Source organism: Tenrec ecaudatus, unplaced genomic scaffold (assembly GCF_050624435.1).
Source record: "Tenrec ecaudatus isolate mTenEca1 unplaced genomic scaffold, mTenEca1.hap1 Scaffold_2311, whole genome shotgun sequence".
In the NCBI taxonomy this organism is placed as follows: Eukaryota; Metazoa; Chordata; class Mammalia; order Afrosoricida; family Tenrecidae; genus Tenrec; species Tenrec ecaudatus.
The window spans coordinates 73284-84832 of record NW_027458517.1 but is presented as its reverse complement, the minus strand read 5'-3'; the positions used below and the strand labels follow the sequence as shown (position 1 = coordinate 84832).

Sequence of the window (11549 nt, the reverse complement as noted above, 5' to 3'; positions counted from 1 at the left end):
CTTGGTTCGGACCCGGCCCAAACAAAATCCACACCTAAGTCACAATAAAGAATTATTTCACAACAGAATTTTAAACATTTTAAAATTATTATCTGTTCTTCTGAGACAGACTATCACTAGTCACAATCACGCCATCTTTTTGAATGAATGATCTTCATCCTTCACCCTCCCATCTCAGAAAGTCTCACCAGTGTTTGATTTTAAAATGGACTCTTATGTTCTGGAGATCAGGAAATTGTAATTAATAATGTTGTTGAATTTGATGTTGTAACCAGGATATTGCTATTTTTATTTTATTAACCAGGATGTTATCATCAATCCTGTACCCCGTAGGACTCACTCATTTTAAAGAAGAATAACATTAGTTTTACTTTCTGCTTTTGTCCATGTTGGCTTAAGCCCTAAACAAATGATAAATGAGCTTTTGCCTTTAAAGATTGACTGAAATATCCACTTAGAACTGCAATCAAAGAGTCACTTTTAGATTCTAGCAGTCCAGTGATAACCAAATAGTCTCTTCTAAATTATCAAGGCATTATAGTGTTCATCATTTATTTGATGCCACAACACTTCTGCCAAAAGTCGCATGTCTGAAGAGCAAGTTTAAGGCTTAGTCCCCAACCCTTTCATCTCAACCCCCAAAAGAAGAGATTTTAAGGAGGGTAGAATCTCAACCCCCAAAAGAAGAGATTTTAAGGAGGGTAGACTTAAGGGAGTTCCCCTGTAGACATTTAAAGAGAGCGAGCTTAGTCCCCTGTCCTCAATTCTGACCAGATGGATGAAAATATCCACTCTTGATTACAGAGCTATTAATAAAGAGCTTTGCAGAAATGACTATATGTTTAGGTTCTCTGGTGAAAGAAAGCCACAAACAATTCGGTTTATAAATGGCTCTGCCAATATTTTTCTTTAGATTATTTCAGGCAAAGCTTTCTTGGGGTGTGAGCCTATTCCCACCTCTCTTTTCTCTACCACATATACTGAATGAAATTCTCCTTGTTCTCACTATGATAACTTTGATGGTTTTCCCCGTGAGTAACGTGTTTCAGTTCAATACTTCAATGTCTTCTTAAGTTGCTCTTTAAAATGTTCTGTTCAGCTCTTCCTTCATCATTTCTTCCGTTTGCTTTACCTACATTTCTACCAGTGGCAGGTATCAGTCTCCTTGATGTTCGCCTCTATCATTCTTTCTTTTCTGTCTTGGGAATGATGTTGCTTTCTTCATACATAATACTATTGATGCCATTTTACAGCTGATCCAGTTTCCTGTTGTTCACGTTCAATTAATCATATCTGTACGTGAGATGGTCTTGACATTCATGTGTGATGTACCAAAGGTTATATTTGTGCTCTCATGTCTTTGACTCATGTCTTCAGCTTCATGGTCCCAGCTTCATTTTGACTGAAGATAACAAGCTCCTCCAAAATCTCTATTATGTTTGGCCTTACACTTTATAATTTCACTTTGGTCAGGGTATACATAACATACAAAGTCAACAACAAAAAAACAAACTCACATCAATGAATTCCTTGAGATAATGACACAATGAAGTAAATAATCTTGCCCTCAGGTAGAGTACATTGGAGAGTGGATTACCTCTACCCTCTATTCAGTCAAGGCATTATAGAGCAGTCCCTTAGTGGATTGAGTGTGTGTCCTTGACAGATAGTACAGTACTCGAGGTTGCATACACAAAAGTTGTAACCTAGCCATCTTTCCCAGACTGCCTTGTTTGGAAGGGCTAATCTTCTAAGCATGTGTTGACATTTTGCTCCTCTTTGGGCTTCTATAATCCCCCATTCTATTGTGATTAATGAACTTTCAGTTACTCACGAATTTGAAAGTCTCCTGTATTCTGTGTCTTAGTGATGTAACAACCTGACTGTGAATATTTAATGCTCTTATGACTTTGTGCTAATAGCATTCCTCATCCACATTATGTATCTGTGGTTTTGTGTCATCTTTTTGTCCTTATGGCTGAGTAAATGCTGTCCTTAATTTATATTTGGGACTGGGGTATCTTTTGTACTCTAAAACATTTTCCACAGACGTACTTGATTTTACTTCAGTGAATTACATTGGTATAAGCCTATATGTATAGCAGCCATTTGTGGTTTTTACAAAGGTATATGTGATTTCCAAATTTCTATCAGAAGGACCCCGTTTTCCAACTGCTTTTCTTTCCTCTGTTTCCTAATCTCTCATTCCACTTACCAATAATTATCTATGCTACTTGACTGCATGGTAGGTCAATTTCATACTGAAGTGGTTGGAAGAATTCTTTAATTTCTTCATTAGTGATTGGTGGGTAAATTTGACTCTTCACTGTATTGGCAAGATTTTCTTGTATTTGCACAGATATTCCATCACAGGGAGCATTGTGGTTCAATATAGTTCTCAACATTTCCATTTGATGAGTGAACAGTCATTCCTCTTGTATTTGTCTATCCCGCGTAGTAAGCCATCTGATTATTTGATTCAATAAGCAACCACCATATTTCTGACTGTACATTTTTCTCACAGCCATCCTAATAGACCTTGGGATGCAATCATCACACACATAGGTAGCTAATGTCATTTCTTCTTTACCATGTTTCCTAACTCATAACCTCTGCTTCTGTGTTTCTGTCATTTTTAAGACATTCATTTTTGTGATGCATATGGGATTGTTTTGGATTAGGTTCATGAGGATGAAGTTATCTTTGGTATGATAATGTGGCCATTTGGAGGCCAAGATTACAGGATGCATCTGACATCAACAGCTTTACCCCAATCCACCCTTGCTAGCTTAATTTCTCTCTTCTACACAATATGAGAATAGAGGCCAGCAGACAGATAGGATTCTAGTACCCTCATATAATAACAGGCAGGAGCAAAGCATGTTCTTGGAAACCAAGACCTCTGCCCTTGGAATCTTCTAGACCCAGTGAAACTTGGATGCCAAGATTCATGAAGATCTCCAGAAATACAGGCACTCTTGACTGTTGAAAAGAGACCCATCATACTAGATCCATTCAAGGATGCCACATTGTGTCATGTAAAATGAAGTAAATCAAGCCCCATTTCATTTAGTCCTATTCCCCTCATTGCCATCCTGTAGAATAAATTTTAACTGCTCTCGAAGTCACTCAAGGTTATATATCATTGGTTTCTTCACTTCTTGTCCCTAGTTTGAGGCCCCTTCTTAGAAAAACAGAAAACTTACACCCTTGCTGGTAATTGAAAACTTTTGTAATAAAGCCTATAGTCCCCAATGATGTATAAAAATAGCTTATTGTCACTGTCAATGCTGATGAATGGCAACCATGTAGGACAGAGTATACTGCCCTTATGGGTTTCCAAGATTGTACTTTTTTTTGACACTTTAAGGTCTTTATTGATGCAAACCTGAGCACAGTCAGGTGGGTGGGGTCTATCAAGGAAGTGGGGTGGGCCAGGCCTGTCTCCATGATCACAAGGTTGTCTTGGGCATGCAGGATGGTCACCAACTGAGGACTCTGGGGAAGTACTTGCCAATGAGCCCCTGGTAATAGGGGTGCAGTATGTCCACATCAGGCAGGTCTGGGCATTTGATGTAGAGTTCAAACTTGTTGAACTCCTGAACCCGAGGTGGCATGTTCAGGGCTACACAACTGCCGGTAGTCACCACCGGTGTGCCACGCATAGAAGGAGTGGAACTAGAGGAAATTTGTTGAACTTCATCACTTGGTACATATACTCATCATGGCCCCAGTACATGAGGACATTCCCCAGGCTGCAGTGAGGCTGGTACATCCCAAGCTCAGAGGTGTATAGAGGATCCCTGAGGCCTGGATTGTCCTGGAAAGTTGAGTCGCAGAAGACCACAGAGGCCTGGGGCCAGCAGCCCACAGGATAGGTGTTTCTAACTACGGCCCACTGGGGCTCCTTGACCAGGGGCAGCAACTTCCCCAGATTATGCAGCATCCCCACCAGGTACAACCAGTCCTTGTGGGGATGTGCCCTCCGGATGCCCTCCACAGTCTGGAAGGCATGGAAGGAGGTAGGGACGTCCACATCCGGATCCGACTCATCCACCAGCTGGTCCAGCAGGTCTATGGCCTCCAGGACTGTCATCTCCTTGGAGGAGCAGATTCCGAAGTGGGCATGCTTCCCTCTGATGAAGTCCACCACCTGGTGTGTGTGCATGAGTCTATAGCTGGCAAAGACGAGGTCCAGGAGCTGGCCACAAGTGTAGTTTCAGAAGATGGCCTTCCCCTTGCCCATTCTGGGCTCCATCTTCAGCTGGCCAACCATTGTGGGTTCCGGGAACTCTTCAAGAGTATGGAGCCAGAGAGAAACAGTGTATCCCACAACAGACCTAGCCAGTCTTATGTAATCATCCAAGACTGCAATACTTAATGGGAGTAGTAAGCCCCATCTTTCTCCCCTCTAAAAAACATTGGTATCACTTTTACACTGAATGGACATTTCCATTTTGCTTCATGGGCAGTATCATGTACCTTGGGAAACACTGCCGTATGTCTCTAGGGGAGCCGACTGTTATCTCTCTGAATCGCAGAAGCTGGTGGTTTTGAAGCCTCCAGCTCATGATAAATGGAGGAATAAGTTCACACTGGAGCACAGCTCCAACACTGACATCCTTACATGCCTGCCACACTACAGATAACCTCGACGCCAGCAAGTTGATACACATAATGAAGAATTACACAAAGAGAAGATGTAAGACACACCAAGTCCCTGAATAGGTATTGAGGTGTTAAAGAGATTGAGGGTAAACAGGACACCCTAATCTGGTTACTCTGTTTATATTGAGTAGAGCAACTATATCCATATGTTCATAATGCAAAATAGAGTGACCTCAATTCACAATGGCCTCAAGGAGAGCCAAGTTTAAGGACCCAGGCCTTCAACTTCTTGGCCCCTCCAAACTTAGCTTCTCAAGACCATTTAGAGCAGTGGTTCTCAATCTTCTTAATACCATGACCATTTAATACAGTTCCCCCAACCATACAATTATTTCCATTGCTACTTTATAACTATAATTTTACTACTGTTATGAATCAGGCGACCCCTGTGAATGTGTCGTTTTACCCCCAAAGGGGTGGCAATCCACAGGGTGAGACCCACTAATGTAGACAGTTTTCATGTTACTGCATATTTCAGCTCACAGTTGCAGAGGCTGACAAGGCTCAGATTCCTGTCCTGACTCTTATCCTAAATCAAGTATATCCAGTGGCTGATGAATGCAAGATGGGAGGTAAGATGGCAGACTTCTTTCTCAAGCAAATTGAGACCGACAACTTCCAGAAACACAATTACAGGATTTTGTCTCAAGTCCCCAAACCTTCAGGTCAGATGAAGTGTCCAGGTCCAGAACAAAGCTAAAGACCATTCAGAGAATCCTTTTAAATGATAAGACCACACCCACAAGGAAGCTATCTTCCTCCTCATTGGCTGCTCACAGTAGGTCTCATCATGAAAGAGATGGCATTCTATGAACTCTTATCAACCAGGCGGATTCCATCATCATGAACCAATGCCTTAGAATCCTGACTCAGCCATCATACACAAAGTTTCAGTCATCACACCTTACTGTGATTCAAAGAATATAAAAAATTGTGAGGAATGTGTTGGAGGGTGAGAGTGAATTAAGCAATTGGTTAAGAAATGACTTTATCACCCAGATGCTCATATATGAAATCTGATTCAGTCATTGTGGATATTTATCTGTGTAGCTCATTTTCCATAGTTCAAGCTTATACCCTCTGTGCCTCTTCAAACTTATGAAAAAGAGTAGAAGTCCCACTTAGGACTTCTAAGTCCCTCTTTGGACTGGCCATCTTTCCAGGAGTGGATGACCTCATCAAGCCCCACCAATCAACTGATAGGTTTGAATATGTGGTCTCTCTAGCAGAGAAAGATAAAACTCACCTCCCTTTAAAAGTTAGAGCATTGGAAGTCCTAGAGAGGTCTTCTTAGTCCCGTGTGGTAGATGTAAGTCATTAAAGAACACAAAGACGAGTGTTTAATTTCTGCTATAGATTATGAATATACTCTGACACTTATATAATGGTCCAACAGGGAAGAGCTTATGTGGTAAACCAATAATTTGTCACAAATGTAGTTGATTCTTCATAGGTGTCACTGAGTCAGTTCTAGCTCATAGCAAACCTGTGTCTAACAAAAAGGGACATGACTCAGTCCTTTGCCATTCTGACAATGTTCTCATGTTTGAGCCCATTTTTTGCAGCTCCTGCATCAGTCCATCTCATTGAGGAGATTTCTTTATCATTCACTTGCCCTAATTTCCCCAATGTGATGTCTTTCTTTAGGGACTGGTCTCTCCTGATAACATGTGCAAAGTACATAAGCAAAATATCGCCATCTTTGCCTTTAAGGAGCACTGTAGCCATGTTTCTTCAATGGCACATTTGTTTTAACTTTTGGCAGTCCATGGTACTTTTAATGTTCTTTTGCCTTTACTATATTCTAATACGTTGATTCTTCTTCAGTCTTCCTTTGTATGCATTGAAGAATGTTCAACTTTCACATTCACTTTTCACAGGCAATTGAAAATACTAAGGCTGTACATTTATTCAATTACCTTTTCTTAATTGTGTTTTAAATATATTATCCTGGGCTGAATCAATGACACTATAAACAAAATTACCTTATGCTTCAAAGAGATGATTGATAAAGTTATCTGCCATAAAATAACAAGATGTCTCTAAGGTGAACCAGAGGTGAATAGAATAAACAGAGTAAGGGATGGATGTGGAGCTCATAATTAACCCAAGCTACATTCTAAGAACAGTTAATTCTTACAAAATTCCCTTTTGAAGGAAATACAGAAGATGTAGTTGCAAAGTGTGGTGAAGAAATTAGATGGTATCTATCAGAAACAATAGTGTCTAGAATCTTAAGTCTTGTTTTCAAACAAGCAGTGATCTAAGTGTACCATCAACTAAGCCCACATGGAAGAATAACATCAACATATGTGATCCAAGGATTGTCAATAGTAACATCCAATTCTGCAGCAGAGCATGGTATCAGAGCTCAATTTTTTTCCTAATAACCATTGTCTGTGCCTCTTTTTAAAATCATTTTATTAGGGGCTCATACAACTCTTATCAAAACCCACACGTGCATCAATTGTGTAAAGCACATTTTTACATTCATTGCCCTCAGTATTCTCAAAATATTAACTCTTCACCTAAGCCCCTGGCATCAGTCCCTCATTTATCCCCTCCCTCACCACTCCCTCATGACCCCTTGATAATTTAGAAATCACTATTTTGTCATATTTTGCACGGTCCAACGTCTCTCTTCATGCATGTTTCTGTTGTCCGTCCCCATAGGAGGAGGTTATATGTAGATCCTTATAATTGGTTCCCCCTTCCCAACCCACCCTGCCTCCACCCTCTCAGTATCACCACTCACACCACTGGTCCTGAAGGGAATAATCTACCCTGGATTCCCTGTGTTTCCAGTTCCTATTTGTAACAGTGTACACCCTCTGTTCTAGCCAGATTTGTAAGGTAGAATTGGGATCATGATAGAGTGTTTGGGGGTCTGGGGATCATTTAGGAACTATGCTCCATTGTTGCTGCACGACATCCTGTCTGGTTCATCTCCTCCCTGAGACAATGTAAGGGGTTGTCCAGTGGCCTACAAATGGGCTTTGGGTCTCCAGTCTGCACTCCTCCCCTCCCCCCCGGCATTCACAGTGATATGATTTTTTTGTTCTGATGATGCCTGATAACTGATCCCTTCAACACCTCATGATCGCACAGGTTGGTGTGCTTCTTCTATGTGGGCTTTGTTGCTTCTGAGCTAGATGGCTACTTGTTTACCTTCAAGCTTTATGACCCCAGACACTATATCTTTTGATCGCCAGGCACCATCAGTTTTCTTTACCACATATGCTTATGCACCCATTTGTCTTCAGTGATCATATCATGGAGGTGAGCACAGAATGATATGATTTTTTATTCTTTGATGACTGATAACTGATCCATTCGGCACCTCATGATCACGCAGACTGGTGTGCTTCTTCTATGTGGGCTTTGTTGCTTCTGAGCTAGATGGCTGCTTATTTACCTTCAAGCCTTTAAGACCCCAGCCGCTGTATCTTTTGATAGCTGTGCACCATCAGCTTTCTTCATCACATTCACTTATTCACCCGCTTTGTGTTCAGTGATTGTGTCGAGAGGGTGAGGATCATTGAATGTTAGTTTAATAGAACAAAATATTCTTGCATTGAGGGAGTATTTGAGTGGAGACCCAATGTCCATCTGCTACCTTAATACTAAACCTATACATATATGCACAGAGATGTATTTCCCCATTATCATATATAAATGTATATATAAATATTTACATGCCTTTATTTAGACCTCTATAAATGCCCTTTGCCTCCTAGCTCTTTCCTCTATTTCCTTTGACTTTCCTCTTGTCCGACTATCATGCTCAGTCTTCATTTGGGTTTCAGTAATTCCTCTTGGTTGCATTACCCTTGACCACGCCCTAACAAGTTTTTAAACACTGATTTTAAGAAGGCTATGGATGACAGTCAAAGACCAAAACACATTTGCAGGATTTATACATGCAATAAGTCTCTGTGATTTCTGTCTGACCATAATTAAGGTATAGGAATAACCTAGCTATCAATCAGAGATGATAATAGTAGATTGAAATAAAAACTCTGACTTGAATAATTAAAAACATTATTTGCTCTCCCTTTCAGTACTCTTTGATCTTAATCTTGTTTTTCTATACTTTCTGTTTTTGCTTTTTGAATTGCAGTTTGTCCTTGTTGTTGTTATAGTTAGCAGCCATCTTGACTCTTTTATATATTTTTCTATGTAGTTTTGCTATATAGAACCCAGGGTGGGTGACTCTGTAGAAACTATAACTACATTAGGGGTCCTGGAAGGCACAACATGGAATGTGGGAGCTAGTGGGGAGTTGATATTAAATAAAAGAAGGAAGAAAATGCTTGAAGCTGATTGTGATAGTCACATGATATGACAACTATTGAATGATGTGTCTGGATTATGTCCTAATAAAAGAGTTTGAGGGGGTAAACAAGAAACAGAAAATAACAAATCTCTGGCAGGTGTACCTTATGATCCTCAAGGTAACATCCTTTTATTCAACACTTTCAAGAAGTCTTATGCAGCAGATTCATCCAATCCAATGGTTCACTTGATTTCTTGACTTTTGCTTCTGTTGTGGTTTGAAATGAATGACAGCCACTATAATGTTACGATAATTTAAAAGAGTCTTTATTCGGTTATAACCGGACTGCTAGAATTTAAAAGCGATTCTTTGATTGGAGTCCCGAGTAGACATTTCAGTCCATCTATAAAGGCAAAAACTCATTTATCATTTGTCTAGGACTTATGCAAGCATGGACAGAAGCAGAAAGCAATATTAATGTTATTATTCTTTAAAGCTAGTGAGCATTACACAGTATAGCACTGATTATAACATTCTGTTTAATAACATAAAAATAGGAATGTACTGGTTACAACATTAAAAGCAAAAATATTATTAATTACAATGTTCTGATCCGGAGAACATGAGTGCATTCCAAAATTATTCTCTAGCAGGACTTTCCCAGATGAGAGGGGAACGGAGCAGGTCATCCAGCAGTCAAAAGATGGCATATCAGTGGCTAACACTAGTATGTCTCACTTCCATGAGCACTTATTGTGCATGCCAGCCAGATGAAATTATTGACAATACCAATATATAATTGATTTCTCATTATATTACTTATTAGTCCACTTATGAGGAGTTTGGTCTTCTTTATAATGAGATTTTCCAGAAATCTGAGTCTAAAAGACCTCAATGTTTCTTCTTCAGAGTGCAGGGATCACTCGGGAGCTGAGGTTGTTAGTTTATTGTGCCAACCTGGCTAATAAAAACATTAATTGAAGTGCGGAGAGATAAATAGCTCGGAGAGCCTCGCCTCTCTTGTCTCTTGCTCTTTGATCATTGATCATCGGACCAGTGTGCAGCTACTTTACTTTTTCTTTGCCTCAATTTGCAAGCTACACTACCTGTGGGACACCTAATCCATGGACTGTGTCGCTGTAATTTGAGGTTCCTTCAAGACCTGATCCTCCACACCATTGTAATCTACACCTTTTGAGCTGGGGACTGTCGGACCCTGTCATCTGGCTGACTGTTGACCTGACTTGCTGTGTGCTGCCTGTAGCCAGATAGCCTGAATTGCTCTACAGAGGACTACCCAGCAGCCCTCAAGACTTGAAGGACTGCCAGTGTCTCACAACTCTCTCATAGGAGTGAATGGCGATGAGCCATATGTACTGCTTTATAATTTAATTAACTGTTTATTTCGTATGTTATCTATCTATCTATGTAAATATGTAAGATGACATTGCCTATTCCTGTAAATAATTATAGTAAGAAGAAGCTCAATGAGTTCTAATCAGTCTTATAGGGTTCCTATGAGTCAGAATAGATTTGGTTTTGAAAGAAGAGATTGTTCATTTCTAGCTCAGTTGCTTGGTTTTCTGATTTTCCCTCAGTCAGAAGAATATCTGGCGTGTTCATAACTCTCAGACCTCACAAAGAAAAATTAATTCATGAGTTAGTGGATGCATATGTTCAAATCAAACAACACTGCTACCTTGGAACTCTGATTTTGTAATTTCAAATATTGGAATTTGGAGAGCCTACTAATTCAAGGTATGCCTGTTGGTCACATCACTCCCATCTCTGTCATCCAACTTTATTCAAGAATCATCCCTGGAGACACTTTCTTGTGGAACTGAGGTGCCTGCACCTTAGTATGCTATTCATAGCCCCAAACTCCTATAACAGCCAGGAACACTCCTAGACAAATGCCTGTTGTGGTTTCTTACTTAATGAGACCACCCCCATCACCGCCCTGCAATCAGGGGATTCCAAACCCTTCTGAGTCAGGGAGCCTTTGATACAGAAATGTCTGCCTCCTATCTCTTCCTCCTCCTGATGGTGCTGGGTCTCCCATCGGGTCAGTGGCAGGGAGATGCAGTGAATGACAGCACATTCAAAGACATATGGGGCCTTTAATGCTTATTTCATAAGACTCCAGGGGTCCTGCACCACATGCAGCTACAGGAGTCAAGCAATCAAGTGGTGAAGCCTTTACAGACTCTCCCTCTCACCTGTACCATCGCTAGGGACTCCATCTCCAGCAACAATGTTACTTGGGACTGGATCAGACAGAGCCCTGGGAGAAGCCTTAAGTGGATGGGAAGGAACTTCTATTGGTCAGAGTGGTTTAGCGAATACACACCATCCCTGAGAGACCATAGTCATTGACCAACACACATCCAAGATCCAGCTCTCCCTGCAGCTGAGCTCTGTGACCACTGACAAGCACTGTGCAAGGAGATAAGGAGAGGGAAAGTCGATGTGAGTCCCCACACAACCTACCATGCAGGACAGCTGGAGGCTGAACTAAGAGAGCTCTTATACCAGCAGGGGTAGCTCAGGCCCAGGAACCAGAAGCAGGTGGGTGTGTGAGCACAGATGAAATCTTCTGCTGTGT

General features: G+C 40.8%; 1 pseudogene; it reads right to left on the bottom strand.

Annotated features, from left to right (window-relative positions):
* Positions 1–3482: 3482 nt before the first annotated feature.
* LOC142436358 (inositol oxygenase pseudogene) lies at positions 3483–4293 on the bottom strand (annotated as a pseudogene).
* Between the last annotated feature and the right edge of the window lie 7256 nt (positions 4294–11549).